The following is an 18,952-nucleotide window of genomic DNA, read 5'->3' as shown; positions in this document are numbered from 1 at the left end:
GTCACACCATCCCTCCTTATTTAAAGGTTGGTGGGGCGGAGCATCTAGAACATGGACTGGTGGAGATGATGTGTGGATTTTGTATGTAAGTTTATATCTTACAGATGATATTCTCTCTCATTCTCTTGGTTTAGAGTGGAGATCCAATCGATATAGAATTTGAGGTGAAATCAGAAGAAGAAGAGACATATGCATATGTGAGGGATGATCAGCAGTCTATGGAGGAGGATGGAATAACGGGGACATTTATAGAGGAGGACACTCCTACAGAGATCAGCACAGGTGGGTCATTAACACTAAATCCATTCCTCCACCCATACTGCTCACTGATTGGTCCAGAGTAGGGCGGGGACTGGGTGATATCAGCCTGTAATCCCCTGGTCACTTTCCTGAGCTGTGTTCCCCGTCCTGTATTTCTCTCGGATAATCTTCCTTCTCTGTGCTGCAGACACAATTTATGTCTCTAGACTGGATTTATGGAGATTCTGGGGTTCAGCTGGTGTGACGGATCTCAGATACCCCAGGTGGGCACATCTGCCAGACCTGTGTCTCCTGTCCTCCAAACGCACCCGCAGCCTGCAGATTCGCCATAACCAGCCCTTAACCCCTCAATCACGAGACAATCCACACAGGTGTTGAGGGTTAAACATGCAGAGCTTAAACTGTTTATTCAATTCCAAAACATACCGTTTTACACACAGTTAGGGACACTCCCCTTAGCCTTGTCAAAGAGGGGAAGGGGACAAGGAACAACCAATGGGAACTGAACATTTGTACATTGAAACAGGCTACAGATAAACCTAATAAGATTATGGTAAGCAGGCAGTCTCTCAATACACACCCCCTGCGGAGAGATGTCTCCAGTCCAGACCATATGTGTCATGAATCAACACAATTAGACACAGCAACAAGAAGGGGGATGGGGGGAGAAGGGCTGTAGCATTACATTACATTCTCTCATTGCCAGCATGTCCCAGGTCTCCAGTATCTTTTCTGGCCCATAGTCTGTCGGTTGGAGGCCAGCCCCCAGTCCCTTTCAAAACACACAGTGACAGTGGGTTCTGTCACAGCTGGCAGCAAAATGTTGATTTTCACCATATGGTTTGCTTGGCCTAGACACCTGGGGTATGTACCTTGGGTCTTCTGCCCCATGCCCGGGTCTAGTGAGATCTCTGACAATACAATTCTCCCGGTTTACTTGCTCTGTTATTTGCTGGCTGTGCCGGGTGGAGGGATATGTCTGTATAGTCGCAGACCCAAGTCACCGAGTGCAGTCTCAGGAGATGGGAGGCAGCGGTGTGGGATCTCTGCAACTTGTCTCCAGTAAACATTTCACCCACCACTGATTACTGAATACCAATATCATGAGTCCTGGCCCCTGCACTATATACTCTGTTGTACATTACATACTCCTGACCCCTGCACTACATGCTCTGTGTTGTACATTACATACTCCTGACCCCTGTACTATATTCTCTATGTTGTACATTACATACTCCTGACCCCTGCACTATATAATCTATGTTGTACATTGCATACTCTTTATTATCTCTGAACAAGAATGGTTGGAGAGCCGGTTTAGGGCCAGGACACATTTGAGTAGATGCAATGACAATTGGCAGACTCCGAGACTTCTATAGGTAGACTGCTATACAGTGGAAGGCCTCCAGCCGGACACCACTTCTGTATAGGTAGGACCGCTGTCTTCTATGGTAACAAATCTTGTTACAGTCACTAACGGTAGTTCTACATAACTCTTGGTAACACAGAATAGTTCTCTTCTTCTCACACAGTCTCTCACTGCAGATCTTCTCTCCCTGAGCTCCCGGTCTCTCACTAGTAGGGATGAGCTTTATGTTCGGGTCGAACATGAGTTCCACTCGAACATTGGCTGTTCTCCCGTTCATCGAAAAACGAACATTATGGGGCGTTCGTGCCAAATGCAATGCTGTGTGATGATTGGCCAAAGCATGCACTATGACCCGCATACTTTGGCCAATCCCAGCGGCGTCAGCAAAGAAAGCCATAATTGGCCAAAGGCATGGTGCCTTTGGCCAATCATGGCTCAGGGGGACTAAGTCCACGCCCCACACTATATAAGGCCGCATGCACGTTCCCTACCCATGTTGCTAAATCGTAGAAAGAAATTTGGTCCCAGCCATCCACATGCTCAGCGTCTGAATGCTAGCTTGGCTACTGCATCTGCACTGCAACTGCTGCCCTTTCAGCTGGTAGACTCTGCCCCCATTTGTGAATTTGTGGAATGTGCGGTACCTCAGTGGCAGGTTCCCAAATGCCATTTCTTTTCACGGAAACGCCATTCCGGTTCTCTACCAGCATGTGGAAGACATGGCATGTCTTGGCCTCGTTGGACAGGGCGGTCAGCAGTAAGGTGCATATTACCGCTGACTCGTGGTCCAGCAGGCATGGACAGCGACGTTACCTTTCTTTCACGATGCACTGGGTAACTCTGCTGGCAGCTGGGAAGAATGCAGGACAGGGTGCAGTATTGTTGGAGCTTGTTCTGCCACCACACCTCTAAAATGCTAGTGGTGGCATTCTCCTCCACCCCCTCCTCTTCTTCCTCTATGGCCTCTTCCTCTGCAGATTTGTCCTCCTGAACCAGCGATGCTCCATAGACGTTCAAGCACTCAGGCAAAAAGATGCCATGCTGTGCTTAAGTTGGTCTGCTTAGGGGACAGGAGGCATACTGGGGCAGAGATTCTGTCAGCTCTGCAGGGGCAGGCTCAGAGGTGGTTGACGCCACGCCAGCTTCAGCCAGGAATGGTTGTAGGCACCAACCTCCTCTCTGCCCTCCGACAGGGACACTTGACCCATATGCCCTGTTTTCAGGAACTTTCCCAGAACTTATCCACCCTTCGCAGAGGGAGCAAAGGATGAAACATCTTTGGGAGGCCTTGCAGAAAGGTTTGTGCAATGCGTTCCCAGAGCCTGGGAGGTTACAATCTCCTGGTGCTGGACAACGTGTTGCTGAGGCTTCGTTCAGTCAGAGAAAGAGCGGTGGAGAAGGTGGCCGTCGCCAGTGTCTGAATTAAATGATGCATCTATGGGCAAGGTCAGACTTGGAGACCTTTCCAACAGAAAATCCTCTGGGTTACTGGGTCTTGAGGATGGTCCACTGGCCAGAGCTTGCACAATATGCAATTGAGCTACTGGCCTGTCCTGCATCCAGCATTCTTTCTGAACGCACATTCAGTGCTGCTGGAGGCTTTGTAACCGAGTGCGCCTGTCCACAGACTCTGTTGATCGACTCACCTTCATAAAAATGAATCGGTCTTGGATCACCAGCTACCAAGCACCTGATGCTGATGTAACCGATTGATTTTTCTATGGATGTGGGATCCCTTGAAGACTGCCTATGCTGAGTGACTATCCTATTATGCTGAGTGACTATCCTATTCCTCCTCAATGTTCATGTTGATAGCTTCTAAGAATATTTTTGTTTCAGGGCACTACCACCGCCGCCTAAGGCCCAATTTTTCTGCCCCTGTTTACACGCCCCTGTTAATTACCATTTTTGATCTAATATTTCACAGCAGGGCCAGTTCCTGCACCCACCAAGAGTAACGGTGAGTGCTTACAGTGTTCTGGTACCACCAACACCTAAGGCACAATTTTCCCCTACTTTCAAACATCCGACTTACAAACGACTCCTACTCACAAACGGAAGGAGACAACAGGAAGTGAGAGGAAATCTACCCCTAGGAAGGGAAATTCTCTCCTGTAAGAGTTAATATGGGGAAAAGGTGTCTCCTCTCCACTGATGCTTTATCACCAATCCTTGTTTCCCTAATAACCCCACATTTTCTAAATCCAATTGTCATTGGGACAGAAAGTGAGGTGAAATCTTCTGAACACGGGGCACAGACAGCAAAACAAATGTTACAGGGGTGATAACCCTTCCCTATGTTTTCCAAAAAGCTTAAAAATTTATTTTTTGTCTGGAGCTACACTTACAAAATGTACCAGTTCCAAATTACAAACAGATTCAACTTAAGAACAAACCTCCAGTCCCTGTCTTGTTTGTAACCCGGGGGCCGCCTGTATACTGTTGTTCAGAGTATATAGAGCCTGCGGGCACTTTTCATTTTTCACGTTCGGGCCCCATAAACTTTAACGGTGTTCGAATGTTCGCACAAACTTTCAGTCCATTCGCTTGTCTTGCCGCGAACCGAACCGGGAGGTGTTAGGCCCCTCCCTACTCACTGGACTTCCAGATTCAGTGGCCACTGAATCTCCTGAGCTCTTCTACAGTTAACCCGCTGTATATTCCTCAAGTGTCACACCCGCTATCCTGCTGGGCCCCTGGCTTGGCACTTACTGATGCTCCTCAAGCGTCACCCCCACTATCCTGCTGAGCCCCTGGCTTGACACTTACTGATGCTCCTCAAGCGTCACCCCCCTATCCTGCTGGGCCCCTGGCTTGACACCTGCTGAAGCTTTCCCACTTCTTTACTGTCCCAGGCTGGTGAGAAGATTGCTCTGCTACTGGCTCCAGCTTACTAACTGTAGTCTCCGGTAACAAGGTGGATGGTCCCTTAGTGGCGACAGCTTCCCCTCCACCTCTGACCACAACTGGTTCCCCGTTCGGCTGAACCTTTACTGTCAGTTGGACTCCAATCCTGCAGTCCCAACTCTGCGCTGCTTCTCTTGTTCCTGGATAGGCCTCAGTCTTCCGGCCTAAGAACCCGGGCGACATAACACACGTCCACCCAGACAGCCGTCCAGGTGGCACAGAACCCTGATCACCTGACTCCCCCCAAATAAATAGGCTCTCCCAGCAGGCCAAGGGACCAAAGAAACCCCTGCCAATTGCCTGAGGCACCCCATCCATTCATAATCCAACTTTGCTTCACCCTTGTCTATCTAGTGACAGAAAAGAAAAGGTGCAGCCATCCAAAGTTAGAGAGGAATCAGTAGATCTCCTAATAAGCAAGGATAACTACCACCTGGTGAACTCAATTTATTAGCCACCCTTCCTAAAAACCAGGGTGCTACATGTTCATTACATACTCCTGACCCCTGCACTATATACTCTATGTTGTACATTACATACTCCTGACCCCTGCAGTATATACTCTATGTTGTACATTACATACTCCTGACCCCTGCACTATATTCTCTATGTTGTACATTACATACTCCTGACCCCTGCACTATATACTCTATGTTGTACAATACATACTCCTGACCCCCGTCCTATAATCCCCTCATCACTGTCACTTCTATAAAAGACAGTTCTCGTTGTTTCCTCACTCTCTGACTAAGGTCCATGAATAAAGAAATGATCTGGTAGGAGATCAGAGGAGCCATTTACTAGTTACCTTGAGGGGGGAATTGTAAGATCCTCAGAGACAAAGCTGCCTGATGTGGGCGGAGTCCTAGTTTAGGGGAACCAATCAGCTCATGTCTAGTAATAATCTTTGTATTTGTATTTTAGTAGATGGACGGGAGATGAGGAAAACCTCAGAGGATTGTCTCACTTTGTCTCCAGACTGTAAAGTAGAAGATGAGGACATCACACAGTATAGTCCAGGAGAAAACCTGACTACCTCACATGTCCATCCGGCACCACACAGTGTAGATGGACCATCGTATTCCTCTTATCCTGAGGAACCTCAGACTGTGCGGGACCGTGCCGGACCATCGTATTTCTCTTATCCTGAGGAACCTCAGACTGTGCGGGACCGCGCCGGACCATCGTATTCCTCTTATCCTGAGGAACCTCAAACTGTGCGGGACGGTGCCGGACCATTGTATTCCTCTTATCCTGAGGAACCTCAGACTGTGCGGGACGGTGCCGCACCATCATATTCCTCTTATCTCGAGGAACCTCAGACTGTGCGGGACGGTGCCGGATCATCGTATTCCTCTTATCCTGATGAACCTCAGACTGTGCGGGACGGTGCTGGACCATCGTATTCCTCTTATCCTGAGGAACCTCAGACTGTGCGGGACGGTGCCGGACCATCGTATTCCTCTTATCCTGAGGAACCTCAGACTGTGCGGGACGGTGCCGGACCATCGTATTCCTCTTATCCTGAGGAACCTCAGACTGTGCGGGACGGTGCCGGACCATCGTATTCCTCTTATCCCGAGGAACCTCAGACTGCGCGGGACGGTGCCGTCCTTCCAACAGATAAAAAGTTTTTCTGTGCTGAGTGCGGGAAGTGTTTCAGTTTCAAAAGCAGTCTTTGTAAGCATAAAAAATCTCACACAGGTGAGAAGCCGTATTCCTGTTCTGAGTGCGGGAAATGTTTTTCACAGAAGTCCCATCTTTCCACACATCAGAGAATACACACGAGGGAGAAGCCTTTTTGCTGTTCTGAGTGCGGGAAATGTTTTTCAGATAAGTACAGTCTTTCCACACATCAGAGATCTCACACGGGGGAGTGGCCTTTTTCCTGTTCTGAGTGTGGGAAATGTTTTTCAAAGAAGGCCAATCTTTACAGACATCAGAGATCTCACACGGGGGAGAAGCCGTTTTCATGTCCTGAGTGCGGGAAATGTTTTTCAGAGAAGTCCAAGCTTTACAGACATCAGAGATCACACACGGGGGAGAAGCCTTTTTCCTGTTCTGAGTGTGAAAAATGTTTTTCAGAGAAGTCCCGTCTTTCCACACATCAGAGATTACACACGGGGGAGAAGCAGTATTCCTGTTCTGAGTGCGGGAAATGTTTTGCAGATAAGTCCAATCTTTCCACACATCAGAGATCTCACACGGGGGAGAAGCCTTTTTCCTGTTCTGAGTGCGGGAAATGTTTTTCAAAGAAGTCCCATCTTTCCACACATCAGACATCTCACATGGGGGAGAAGCTTTTTTCCTGTTCTGAGTGCGAAAAATGTTTTTCAGAGAAGTCCCGTCTTTCCACACATCAGAGATTACACACGGGGGAGAAGCAGTATTCCTGTTCTGAGTGCGGGAAATGTTTTGCAGATAAGTCCAATCTTTCCACACATCAGAGATCTCACACGGGGGAGAAGCCTTTTTCCTGTTCTGAGTGCGGGAAATGTTTTTCAGAGAAGGCCAATCTTTACAGACATCAGAGATCACACACGGGGGAGAAGCCGTATTCCTGTTCTGAGTGCGGGAAATGTTTTGCAGATAAGTCCAATCTTTCCACACATCAAAGATCTCACACGGGGGAGAGGCCTTTTTGCTGTTCTGAGTGCGGGAAATGTTTTTCAAAGAAGTCCCAGCTTTCCACACATCAGAGATCTCACACGGGGGAGAAGCCTTTTTCCTGTTCTGAGTGCGAAAAATGTTTTTCAGATAAGTCCCATCTTTCCACACATCAGAGGTCTCACACGGGGGAGAAGCCACATTCCTGTTCTGAGTGCGGGAAATGTTTTTCACATAAGTCCAGTCTTTCCACACATCAGAGATCACACACAGGGGAGTGGCCTTTTTCCTGTTCTGAGTGTGGGAAATGCTTTTCAAAGAAGGCCAATCTTTACAGACATCAGAGATCTCACAAGGGGGAGACGCCGTTTTCATGTCCTGAGTGCGGGAAATGTTTTTCAGAGAAGTCCAAGCTTTACAGACATCAGAGATCACACACGGGGAAGAAGCAGTATTCCTGTTCTGAGTGCGGGAAATGTTTTGCAGATAAGTCCAATCTTTCCACACATCAGAGATCACACACGGGGGAGAAGCCTTTTTCCTGTTCTGAGTGCGGGGAATGTTTTTCAGTGAAGTCCAAGCTTTTCACACATCAGAGATCTCACACGGGGGAGTGGCCTTTTTCCTGTTCTGAGTGTGGGAAATGTTTTTCACATAAGTCCAGTCTTTCCACACATCAGAGATCACACACGGCGGAGAAGCCTTTTTCCTGTTCTGAGTGCGGGAAATGTTTTTCATATAAGTCCAGTCTTTCCACACATCAGAGATCTCACACGGGGGAGTGGCCTTTTTCCTGTTCTGTGTGCGGGAAATGTTTTTCACAGAAGTCCAGTCTTTCCATACATCAGAGATCTCACACGGGGGAGAAGCCTTTTTCCTGTTCTGAGTGCGGGAAATGTTTTTCAGTGAAGTCCAATCTTTCCACACATCAGAGATCTCACACGGGGGAGAAGCCTTTTTCCTGTTCTGAGTGCGGGAAATGTTTTTCACAGAAGTCCAATCTTTCCACACATCAGAGATCTCACACGGGGGAGAAGCCGTATTCCTGTCCTGAGTGAGGGAATTGTTCCTCACTGAAGTCCTTTCTTCCTGTACATCAGGGGTCCCACACAACCCCTCGAGGTGTATTAGTGAGTGCGGGAAATGTCTTGTATGTGAATGTTGCTGGACATGTGGGGAAGAAGCACACCCTGATATACATTTATCTGCGCCCCCTCTTTGAAATCATCAGCACCCAAAAACTACTTTATCACTCTTATGCAGATGATACACAACTGTATTTTCGCATTTGCAACAAAAAGCATCATCATCTCGGTCTAGAGACATGCCTCTCTTTGATAGAAATCTGGATGACTAAGAGTTATCTTAAACTCAACGGGGCGAAAACAGAACTTCTTCTGTTTCACGCCAGTTGTAAGAATCAACCAGCAACACCCTGGACACCTCCGCCCATTCTGGGCCAAATCATCTTTGACACCCACATGACAATGGATGCACAAATAGGGTCAGTAGTCAGCGGAGCGCATCATATGCTGCGCCTACTACGCAGACTTATCCCATTCATTCCCAAAGAAGACATAGCGGTCGTAGTGAAAGAGGGAAGAATATGGGATTCCCACCTAATAGTCAACAGTGTAGTACTCACCGATATTATCGGGGGGTGCAATCCAATATACAATACAACAAAAAATAAAAATAGAGTCTATTTTTCTTTTTTGTTTTATATTTTGTTGTAGCGGTCGTAGTGGGAACAATTGTGAACTCCAGACTGGACTATGCAAATGCCCTTTACCTCGGACTCCCAAAGTACCAAATCTCTCGTCTGCAAGTCGTTCAAAACTTGGCCGCCAGACTGGTAACTGGGAAATAACCTGGGAATTGATCTCACTTTCACTGAGAACCCTCCACTGGTTGCCAGTAAAAGATAGAATTGCATTTAAAGCACTCTGCCTGACACATAAGTGCATCCATGGGAAGGCCCCCCAATATCTATGCAAAAAAATATATGCTCACAACCCCAATCACGTTCTGCGATCCACCAATCAAAATCTGCTCCAGATACCCAAAGCCAAATACAAGTCCAAAGGAGAACGAAGATTTGCGCTCCAAGGTCCCAGACTATGGAATGCTTTACCAACCAGCATTCGGTTGGAGGAGAATCACTTGACCTTTAGAAGAAAGATCAAAACTCATCTCTTTTGATATCAAAAGAGACAGGAACAACAAGCGCCCAGAGGCGATTTAGTTCGCATGTGCTGCGCTATATAAGTTCTTCACTCACTCACAGGTGAAATTCGAATATGGTGCAAAAGTTCATTTATTTCACTAATGCAACTTAAAAGGCGAGACAAATATATGAGAGAGACTCGTTACATGCAAAGCAAGAGGGTTCAAGCCGTGATTTGTCATCATTGTGATGATTGTGGCTTCCAGCTCATGAAAACCCCAAATCCACAATCTCAGAAAATTCCAATATTCCATGCAATCAATAAAACACGGATTGTACAGAGAACGATATCACACCTCTGAAAAGTAGAAGCTGCGTATTAATTGTGTGAAAATAGTGCAGCGCTGCGTATCTATAAATCTTATAGAAACAAATAATTATACATTCCATAAAACTATTTATGAGAAAAGAAATAAATGATAAAAAAAACAGTTCATATGGAGGTTTCCAAAGCTGTCACCGCTGTGAAAAATCCTATTTAAATGGATCTAATATTCAGTGCGCACCCCCACCTGCTAAAATGCATGCTCACCTCAAGGGTGAGTATAAAACTCATAGACCGATCACTCCTTGTCTCCGATCACGATCCGTCCACTTTACCAATGGTAGTAATTCCTACAGTCTCCAGACTGCACCTCTGTGTGGGGAATCAATGTATAAATTGTCTCCAAACACCACCTTCCTCCATTCACTTATTAATAATCAATTCCACTTCTATATCCCGGGGGGAAGGACATGAAAGAAAAAACACAAGTACCATAGTGCTCTCTACTTCTGAATTTATTATAAAAGCCCACCCCTAAAAAGTTACACAGGAACAAAAATTGTCTCTGGACAGCCGTACTCTGAACAAATTGTCGCCTTTATTAAAAGAAGGACAGCACTACAAGTCACAGCAAAATAAAACCCGACTGCTGACGCGTTTCGCACTGAAACTAGTGCTTAGTCATAGCTAGAGTCCCCTAAAAAGTTACATTTACAAGAAATAACAATAAAAACAGCAAGTATCAAATCACCAGCTCATTCACCGCCGATCTAGACCCACGGCGCTTCGCCTGACATCACAGATAGGGCTCCTCCCTTCTAAACGCTGAAATAAATATAGCATTATAACCCCCCCATTGTAATTTCAGGGTGCCGATGTCATTGCCTAATGAAAAATTACAAGTTACATAAATGTCACAAATTGCTGATGTGAAGAAACCTTTTGGCCTAGTTTAAGAAATGTATGTCATGTGTAGAAATCTTTTTTTCTCTAGTTCTGTAATCTATGGACTTTGCTTCGGCTCATGTTTGTTTAAGATAAGGCATACTGCTATAGTGCTTATGTAAACTCATAAACCAGAGGTTTTCCAGGTCATATACATACGTTAAATGAACTTATGTAACAGCTGAGTAAATGATTGACCTAAATGTATTTTTGAAAAACCACATGTATGCATTGTAAGAATGACAAAGGTGATTCTGAATCTGTATAAATATGAACAAACTCTGATTAAAAGCCAGATGTCATTTGTCACAATACATGCTCGCTTCCTTGTGTCAATTGATGTCTCCGGGGCCCGTGGGCAACTGAAATCTCTGTTCCGTCATTTGAACCGAACAACCTACCTGGGTGGTCTTATAGAAGAACATTCGCCTTACAGATGGGGGCTTTGTCCGAGATAAGAGCTGAAATGAACTGAGGTAAGAGTCTTTTTTTTGTCTTTATTGACTAAATTCTTGCCTCAGCTCTGATTAAAGCTTTTTTAGAACCATAAAATTAGTAGGGGATAAGAACCACGCCAGGAGGTTAATAGTAGGGTTTTTGGTAAATCCACATAGAAGGGTTTGGGGTAAACCCATAGTAGGGTTTTGGTAACCCCACAAAAGATAAGCAGTACTGCATAGACATTCATTTAGGGAAGGAAAAATAAGTGGTTAATGAGGAAGGAGATTCCAGCAGCCTAAAAAATCTTTGCTTTTTTCTTTCTATCGCATAGAAGTATAAGTAATATTAGAAGTATAGGAATCATTTGTTGTGTGGATCAGAAGACTGTGTGGTAAGTCAGTCATCTCCCACTTTCAATATAGGTCAGAAACAAGGTAAAGAAGGTCATCCCCCTCCACCCAACCCAGGGAAAATATGTAAGGATTTTGTAGCTAGAATTTGTGGTACTAATTATGAACTTATAGACCCATGGGTTTCAAATTTAGCACGATGGACCACAGCCTTACACAGTGTAGACCCCTTTCCACACAAAGGTAGCAATACAGAATTCCACATAGATATGGTCAAAGGATTGTGTTTAGGAAATAAGAGAGCTTTCCCTTGGTACCCCGGGGACCCTCAAATGGGATATAGATTATATGGAAAAGGGAGCAGAGAATTGGTTAAAATATGGCCCCATATTGGTTCCCAAGGGAAAATATGAAACAGAAAAAGCCCACCAAATGTTTAAGTAAGGAAGATTATGATCAAAAACATAGAGAAGAAGCTAATAAAAGAACCCCACCCCTGACAATAGTCAGTCACCCTCCACCCTCATATGTACATGTCTATCTGAGTTTAACAAAGGAAGATATTGATCTTCTGGCTGGACATCATGCAATCAGACAACAGCAGGCCCCCCCAGTTTTACAGCCACAACAGCAGGCCCCCCCAGTTCTACAACCACAACAGCAGGCCCCCCAGCTCTACAACCACAACAGCAAGCCCCGCCTGCTCCACAACAGCAGGCCCCACCTGCTCTACAACCACAACAACTGCCCCCCCACTCTCCCTCCCGTTTCACAACAAGATAGACAGCACCTACAGAGGCACAGACAGGAAGTCAGAGTCGAGGTAGCTGAACCAGAAGAAGATCAGGGAGCTATAGGAGGGGTAGTTTCACCACCTGGCCAAGAGCAGGAGGAAGAACAGGAAGACGCTGAAACAAGTAAAACATTTAGCCCCCCTAAAACAAAGAGTGGAGCGGTATATAGTAACACTGACCTTTCATTGCCTTTCATGACGATTGGAAATGAAATTTAAAAAAAAGTAATTGACATTGAAGACATAGATAGGATAGTGAAACATTGCCCCAAACCCACCGCCTCTTCAGGAGGTACTTTAACTTACGTAAAAAAGGCATGTAAGGGGAGAAATTACACACAGGAAGACATGCACCTTATCATTGATGGCATTATAGGACACACCAGTTCCTGGAGCTGGGCAAATGTTCCAAGCATAAACACTATTGACACTGGAAATGCGGGAGCATATGGGTTAAACACAGTAGCAGGTATTAATACCATGTGGACAGAATTAGAGGCTGAAATTATGAATGTATTTAAAAATAAAAGTTCCCTTCCTACTGCCATAGCATGCAAACAAAAGTCAGAAGAAACTGTAGTTGAGTTCTGGAAAAGATTTCATGACAATTGGACAACAGAAGCTGGATTAGCTAAAACGGCTGATGTGGGAGCTTTGTTTATTCAAACCTATATGAATAATCTAAAGCCCCAGTTCGCCTTGTTGGTCAAACAGATGATATCTGAATGGACCACAAAGACGATTGACCAATTTCAGGAAACTTTAATGCAGAAAGAAGCAGCAGGATGTTTTGATGTAATAAGAGAGAAAGCAGTGAGTACCCATTATCAAGGTGGAGTGCAAACCCAGCCTCCCCAAAATAATGGAGGACAATGGGGTAGTGGAAATAGAGGCAGAGGAAGAATAAGAGGGAGAGGGCGTGATTTTTCTAGACCACCCCAACAGTCCTGCACATATTGTTTTAACTGTGGCCTGGAGGGGCACTGGAGAAATCAATGTCCCTATGAATGTAACAACTCAAATAATCAAGATCAAATGCATACACAGGGACCCCAATATAGGCAACAAAATCAAGTTGCCCCAAAGCAACAGGGTCCCCGATTACCTATACAATGGAATCAGCAACAGCTGAAATGAAGCTGCCCGGAAGGTAGTATCCCAGCATTTCCCTTGATCTCACACTCTTACAACGAGCAACCAATTGTGACCCTATATGTTAAATATAAGCCGGTCCCCTTCCTCCCTGATTCAGGAGCAACTCAGAGCAGCATCAGTGAGGACTACTACAGAGGTGAGACTAAAATTGCTGAACCTTCTATGGGAATTAATGGGATACTTACCAAAATATACAAAACACCGCCTTTGCCAGTAAGTGATGTTGAAAGGGGAGGTGCAACAGTCTTGCACCATTGTTTCAGGATTATACCAAACTGTCCTGTGAATCTCTTGGGTAGAGATTTGATGGGAAGGTTGGGTATAACACTGAAAATGACCACTGACGGAGGGGTTTTCATACACTCCAAAGTAATATATTACATTGAGGATAGTGATCTCCCTCCACCAGATGATCCGGTATGGTCCAAAAGCTCCTTGGATGTAGGTCTTATTTCCTGTACCCCATACAAGGCAGCTATGAAATCATGGGCACAGCCGGTTTATCACAAACAATACCCCATTTCAAAAGAAAAAGAGGAAGGAATTGCCCCAATGGTAGAGAGGTTCCTGCAACAAGGAATTCTTAAAGAGACACTGTCACCCTACAACACCCCCATCAACCCAATAAAAAAGCCAGACGGCTCTTACAGGTTTGTACAAGACCTATAAACAACCTGGTGGTGCCCATTGCACCCATAGTGCTTGATGTGTCATCACTCCTAACCTCCATACCATCCGATGCAGAGTATTTTTCGGTCATTGACCTTTGTAATGCATTCTTTAGTGTTTCTGTTGATGAGGAGACACAGCCTATTTTTGCATTTAATTTAAAAAATTGCCAAATGTCCTGGTGTAGAATGCCCCAGGGTTATGTAGACTCCCCTGTAGTATACACAGTGGCCCTCCAAGCAACCCTGCGGTCTTGGACACCCCGCCATGGTTCCGTCCTACTCCAATATGTTGATGACTTATTACTGTCCAGTCCGAGCCGGGAAGCATGTAAAAATGATGGTTTAGATCTGTTACATTGGTTAGCAGACAATGGTCACAAGGTTTCTAAGAAAAAGCTACAATGGTGTCAGGAAACTGTTGAATACCTTGGTTTTGTACTCTCCAAAGGAGAAGGGAAAATCAGTCACAAGAGAGCTGCGGCTCTCATGGGTCTGCCCCCGCCCACTCACTAAGAAGGACATGCTATCCTTTCTTGGTATGATTGGTTACTGCCGCCAATGGATACCTGATTGTTCCTACTATGATAATCTCCTGAGGCAAGCCACAGGTACTGACATGCCACATTGTGTAAAATGGAATGATGAAATGTAAAATGCTTTTTTGTATCTTAAAACTGCAATGGTCACGGCTCCTGGACTCGGACTACCTGAATATGGAAAAATGTTTCACTTGTTTGCAAGGGACAACTGTAAAACTATGGCGGGGGTCCTGGCACAGGAGCATGGGGGCAAACTGTGCCCTATTGCATTTTTTTTCAAAAGTTGTGCCTATGCCAGTACAGGGCATGCCGGCGTGTCTCAGAGCTCTAGTATCCTGTGCGATGGTGGTGGAAATGGCTACATCATTCACTCTGGGTCATCCCACCACCCTGTATACTACACATAATGTATCAATTTTACTAAAGAATATCCATACCCAACACATGTCAGCCCAACGGCTGAGTGGGTATGAGGTTATTCTTTTGTCCAACCCACAGCTTGAAATAAAGTACACCTCTCCTACTTCTGGCCCCGCCCCAATTCTGAATGCTTTGTTAGGGTTAAAAGGAGAACAGGATGAGGTTGTCCCACAGCATAAATGTATCGATCTCATACATAGAGGATACATCCCCAAGGCCAGACATGTCTTCTGTGGCTCTTCCAGATGCACAGAATGTCTTTGTGGATGGTTCCTGTTTCAGGCCGAATGACAACACATACCATGCTGGGTATGCTGTTGTACAATTACCTGATAAAATCCTAGAAGCAAATCCAGTTCCTTTCCAGTCAGCCCAGGCTGCTGAATTAATTGTGCTTACCAGAGCTTGTCAGCTTTTTGAAGGGCAAGATGTAAACATTTACACTGACTAAAAATACGCACATGGCGTGACGCACGATTTTGGGGTCATATGGGAAAGGAGGGGCTACATAGCAGCGGATGGTAAATCAATTTCACATTCCACACTTGTCACAAATCTATTAGAAGCCATACAGTTGCCAAGGTCCATAGCTGTACTACACTGTAGGGCACATACAGTGCAACAAAATGACATAGCCAAAGGCAATGCCTTAGCTGACAAAGCAGCAAGAGAAGCAGCATCCACACAGCCAGCAGACATCCAAATGCCATTGCTTTCACCTGAAATCCCACTACTAGATCAAACATTGCATGACCTCCAAGCATATGCCACAGACCAAGACATCCAGCAATGGAACAAAATAGGTGTCCAGACAAGCCCAGAAACTGGCCTTGTCTGCCAAGAGGGCAGACCATTTATCCCTTTAGCCAGTGAACCCATTTTTATTTCACAATACCATGGCATAGGTCACAGAGGTTGGAATGTCACATGTGAACTTTTGGATAGGGATTTTTACATTCAAGGTCCTCCCTCTCTCGTTAAGCCATATGTTTCCAGATGCATCATATGCATTCGGAATAATCCCAGGAACCCTCACAAGGCAAAACATGAACATCTGATATATCCATCTACACCATTCACTCATTTACAAATTGATTTTACACACATGCCCAAACTAGGTAAAAGACAGGAATATTTGCTCTCAAGATGGATAGAAGTGTTTGTAACAACAAAGGAAGATGCACAAACAGTAGTAAAAATTCTCACACAGGAAATCATTCCCAGATGGGGATGCCCATTTCAGATCAACTCAGACAATGGCCCTGCATTTGTGGCCAAAGTTTGTCAAGATCTAGTAAAGACACTGAAAATAGAATGGAAGTTTCATATTCCGTACCATCCCCAGAGCTCAGGTATAGTGTAAAGGATGAACAGAACCCTTGAAGATGGGATCAGGAAGGCAACTGGAGGTACGTATGCAAATTGGAAGAAGGTCCTACCAGCTGTACTAGCCGAGGTAAGAATGACACCCTCTAAAAAGACAGGATACTCTCCTTTTGAAGTCTTAATGGGTAGACCATTCCCCACCCCATGGGCCAGACAGCCACTTATGTTAGGAAGAGGGGACCTAGATCTTATTCAGGAAGAATATGTAAAAAAACTTATTGAAACTGTAGATTAAGTTAAAAGGAATGTTGCTCGCACCTCTCCTTTTTCTTCACAGAAACCAACTCATCACTTTCAAATGAGAGATGTCGTAGTGGTCCAGCAACTGAAGCGTACCAAGAAGGAAGAGTATCATTTGGACCTCAGACTACAGTGATCGCGGTTACCCGCACAGCTATTCTGGTAGAGGGACAACAGGCTTGGATCCATGCCAGTCGTGTGAAGAAGGTCGCTTATTTCACCACAGACTTCTGGGAAAGCCTTGTGCCTCTTATTCTGGGCTGCCCTGATCGTGTTCCTGCCAATTTGGCTGACAACTAACTGTATTTATCATCCTGAAGATTTGGGACACATAAAGAGCATTTGTGGAGCTTCTAACAGTCCACAACAGAATGATATGAATAATACACATGACAGACACAAGAGAAATGAAAACTCAGAAAGTTTTACAGATAAAATGTTATTATTGAAGTTTAAATATGCCTATGCACAGAAATCAGGATATGAAAAATGTTGGATATGTAGTAAATTATACCCCTCCAGCGTTAGTATTCCTCTCATGGCTGTACCTTTAAATATCACAAATGTTCTATTATTGTTAAAATACAATTAGTACTACAATGGCAATTAGAACTGAGGAAGATCACCCCAGGGAAGAGATAGAGTGTTATCAGATTGTCAGATTAGCAGATTTGTATGATGCCAAGATGGGTGATATGAATGAGTAAAAGATATGTATCCACATACACCTTAAGAAGATCTTTGCTCCACATAGATGTGAAGTAGCACTGTGGACCCTTTGGTGTCATACTAGGTAGAGAAGATATGGTAGTGACCCCGCAATAGGGTACTGATAATGTTGAGATATATATATCTATAAAGAAGTAAGCAAATTACAAGATGACGCTAGAAATATTGCCAAAACATGGGATCCTTTTGCAAACCTAAATTCTGGAGTAGGAATACTGACATGGTTAAAAGGTGCTGCCATAACCATCATTATGATTATTCTTTTTGTTTTGTTCCTATATGCGTGTTATAAGCTTATAATGTGCATAATTGCCAAGGCATCCCGAACCCCTGATCCTGCTGCGGCGAATAGGATTTATCTAAGTATGTATTATGATAGAAGAAATATTATCTAATTGTGAGACATATTGTGTCTCAAAGAGAGGAATTGTAATAAATATAGCATTATAACCCCCATTGTAATTTCAGGGTGCCGATGTCATTGCCTAATAAAAAATTACAAGTTACATAAATGTCACAAATTGCTGATGTGAGGAAACCTTTTCCCCTACTTTAAGAAATGTATGTCATGTGTAGAAATCTTTTCTCTAGTTCTGTAATCTATGAACTTTGCTTCGGCTCATGTTTGTTTAAGATAAGGTATACTGCTATAGCGCTTATGTAAACTCATAAACCAGAGGTTTTCCAGGTCATATCCATACGTTAAATGAACTTGGGTAACAGCTGAGTAAATGATTGACTTAAATGTATTTTTGAAAAACCACATGTATGCATTGTAAGAATGACAAAGGTGATTCTGAATCTGTATAAATATGAACAAACTCTCAGTAAAAGCCAGATGTCATTTGTCACAATACATGCTCGCTTCCTTGTGTCAATTGATGTCTCCAGGGCCCGTGGGCAACTGAAATCTCTGTTCCGTCATTTGAACCTAACAACCTACCTGGGTGGTCTTATAGAAGAACATTCGCCTTACAACAGCCGGTACGGGAACTTTTCCCCGCACTGCTGTCACACAGAGGACTCGGATCGCTGAGCCGCTGCAGGAACATGTAACATCTTCCCGAAGGTGAGCGTTTCCTTTAACCCTTTCACTGCCAGAGCTGTCTTAGGTTTCCTTTTTGCACACATTTAAAAAATTATTTTAGGCCTGAAGATTATATAAAACCCCCAAATATTATATATTTTCTGAAAGCAGACACCCTAAAGAATACAATTGTGGACAATTTATGTCACACAATATTACTGCAACAGTCTAGCAAATGCAAAATATCAATAAAAAACACACTAAAGTTAATTTTAGGGGACCCAAAAACACAATAAATTACCCAATATTTTGTAGAATATAAAAGCTGAGGTTGCACCGTGGAAATAGATACCCAACATGTCAAACCATAAATTTGTGTGCGCTTGTGAAATGGTGACAGACTTCAGTATCCAATATTTTCTGTAGGCGATGCTTTAAAAGCCCCCTATAGGTCCTCAGTTTAGTGTTATGGAGGAGGTCTGGTGATAGAATTATCATTTTCATTCCGGTGTGTGTGCGGCGATATGTAACATGTGTATTGCAATCAATGTTTTCAGGTGTAGGCGTCCCAGTGTATGAGTTTACATTTGTATATGTGGGGGTGCATCAAATATTTGTTT

At 44.4% G+C, this 18,952-nt stretch overlaps 1 long non-coding RNA gene across 1 annotated transcript; it reads left to right on the top strand.

Annotated features, from left to right (window-relative positions):
* Positions 1-237: 237 nt before the first annotated feature.
* On the top strand, positions 238-17,431 carry LOC120921814. The gene is made up of 2 exons (XR_005744986.1): positions 238-282; positions 16,614-17,431. It is a non-coding gene; the product is annotated as an uncharacterized LOC120921814 (long non-coding RNA).
* Positions 17,432-18,952: the final 1,521 nt, after the last annotated feature.

This window comes from Rana temporaria, assembly GCF_905171775.1.
Source record: "Rana temporaria chromosome 4 unlocalized genomic scaffold, aRanTem1.1 chr4x, whole genome shotgun sequence".
In the NCBI taxonomy this organism is placed as follows: Eukaryota; Metazoa; Chordata; class Amphibia; order Anura; family Ranidae; genus Rana; species Rana temporaria.
This window is presented reverse-complemented; position numbering and strand designations above follow the sequence as displayed.